Source organism: Myotis lucifugus, unplaced genomic scaffold, assembly GCF_000147115.1.
Source record: "Myotis lucifugus unplaced genomic scaffold, Myoluc2.0 scaffold_81, whole genome shotgun sequence".
Classification (NCBI taxonomy): domain Eukaryota; kingdom Metazoa; phylum Chordata; class Mammalia; order Chiroptera; family Vespertilionidae; genus Myotis; species Myotis lucifugus.
The window spans coordinates 3572751-3575605 of NW_005871129.1; positions in this window are offsets into that span (position 1 = coordinate 3572751).

Sequence of the window (2855 nt, forward strand, 5' to 3'; positions counted from 1 at the left end):
GTGGCTCAGATGGTTGGAGCATTGTATGGTAAACCAAAAGGTTGCAGGTTTGATTCTTGGTCAGGGCATATACCTGGGTTGGGGCGTACAAGAGGCAACTGATCGATGTTTCTCTCTCATCTCTCTCTCTCTCTCTCTCTCTCTCTCTCTCTCTCTCTCGCCTTCCTCTTTCTCTGGAAATTAAAAAATAAAAAACATATCCTTGAGTGAGGATAAAAAAATGAATACTTGTACTTTGTAATGCTCTCAATCAATTTTTTCTTTTATTTTTTATAATTTAAAATTTACAAACTCTTGTATTAAAGGCTGACTTTCATATATCACATCAAGAAAGATGCTCTGCTACATATGAACCCCCCACCAGAAGCAGGTCCTCAAGAATGGTTTAGCATCAGGTTCCCCACAAAAATGTATTGTGTGACAGGCAGGGGGCTGTCCCACTCTGGGTTTTCCAGGACAAGGTGCTCTCTGTACATACCTGGTCCTCACAGCAGTGGGGCACACCAAGCCATGTGGTCCAACCAATTTAAGAGAGCCAGAACTTTTAATTAACATTACAATATATTTGGGTGGCACAGTATACACTGCCTAAGTATACAGACTGCCCTAGAGCCAGATTTCCTTTGTTCAAAGTCTGATTCTATCACTTAGTAATTGGGCAAGATATTGAATATAATTTTTAAAATTACTTCTTTTTTATTGATTTCAGAGAGAGGAACGGAAAGAGAGAGAAACCACAATGGTGAGAGAGAACCATTGATCAGCTGCCTCCTGCATCCCCCTGTTGGAGATTGAGCCCCAAATCCAGGAATGGAACCTTGACCTCCTGGTTCATGGGTTGATGTTCAACCACTGTACCACATTGGCCAGGCTTGGACTATTTTTATGCCTTAAACGCTTACCTGTAAATGTTGCTGAAAATAGTTTCTGTCATAGGAATGTTGGGGGAATTTAGTGAGATATATAAAAAGCATTTAGAAAAGTGATTTATATAATACCACTATTACTTTATTGATATTATTGTACATCAGCAGATCCATTTCCTGTTCTCCTAGACTGAAAAATGCTTCACTTCAATGGTAAAGATATACCATCAATATTTTCTCTGTTTCTATGATCTGTTTTTGTTGTGTTTGTTCTTTTGTTTGTTTTTTAAATTCCACATATAAGTGAAATTATATTGTATTTGTCTTTCTCTGAATTATTATACCTAGTACACTATCTTCTAGTCTTTCCATGTTGTCACAAATATCAGATTTTATTCATTTTTATTAATGAGTAATAATTTATCTATTGATAGACACCTAGGTTGCTTCTATATTTTGGTCACTGAAAATAATGCTACCGTGAACATAGGGGTGCATACATCTTTCTGAATTAGTGTTTTTGCTTTCTTTGGCTAAATACCCAAAACTGAAATTTCTGTGTCATATAGTAGTTTCATTTTTAATTTATTGAGAAATCTCTATACTGTTTTCAAATGTGGCTGCACCAATTTTGAATCCCACAAACAATGCACGAGGGTTTCCTTTTCTCCACATCTTTACCAGCACTCATTATTTTATTATAGTCACAAGTGTGAGGTGGTATCTCATTGTGGTTTTGATTTGCATTTCTCTGATGATTAGTGATGTTGAGTATCTTTTTCATATATCCTTGTCCATCTGTTTATCTTCGTCGTAAAAATGCCTATTTCTGTCCTCTGATGGTTGCCACCAGAGTGGGGGAGCATAGAAAATGTGAAAGTGAATGAAATGTACTAACTTCCTGTTATAAAATAAGTGAAACAGAGAGAGATAGTTTACAGAGCAGAATTTAGTGTCAATAACATTGTAATAACTGTATGGTGTTAGATAGTTACTAGACTTAGTGTGGAGATCACATCGTAAGTTATACAAATGTTGTATCGCTATTCTGTCCAATCCAAATTAAAATACTGTTGTATGCCAATTATAATATAAATGTTTAAGTAAATATATAAAACACAATACCATATTGAATTCATTGTTAACTAATAAACTTTGAAAATTATAAATGCTATTAAGGGACATTGCAATTTTCAATGGATATGCGGCAAGAATTTTTAAAACATGCAATACCTGACTATTTAGACAGGTCACTGACCTCTTTTCCATTAATCATCAAATAAATAAAAAAAATGACAACAGCCAGCGCAACAATAACCATCCAGTGTGAATGAATCAAAATTATACCTATTTCTTGGTGTGCCACAGAATTTTACTAATTAGTTTTCATGTGCCATGAGATGAAAAAAGTTGAAACATGTGGCTTAGATACTTTGATAAAGACACGATCCAAAGCAGAGTTAGATTCATATTGATCTGAGATAAAGCTCATTCTTACTTATTGTCTGGGACCTACACCGAGTTACAAAACTTTTTAAGCCTACATTTTATTACTTATTAAAGATAAAAGTATGGTGTACATGTCACGGTAGTTGGAAATGACATTAGTTAATGTTTGTAAAGTCTGTATCATGTCTGGAATATAATAAATCCTCAATATATATGTTTTATTTTGCTACTATTATTATTATTTTATAGTTATCTATTAGTGTTTACAAACACCACAAAACTTGGTGGCTCAAAACAATGATTTATTTTTTATCTCTCATGGTTCTGTGTGTTGACTGAGCTCAGTGAGGTAATTCTCACTTGGGTCTCCTCATGCAACCTGTTGGTAGCTAAGCTAAAATTATCTGAAGGCTCAACTGGGTTGGGCATCTAAAATGACTTCTTCTAGATTCACATGTCTTGTACCTCATCTATAATATTAGGAATAGCTTGGTACTAGCTAAGTGTCTCTCTCTCTCCATTTGAACTTTCCACTTGGCA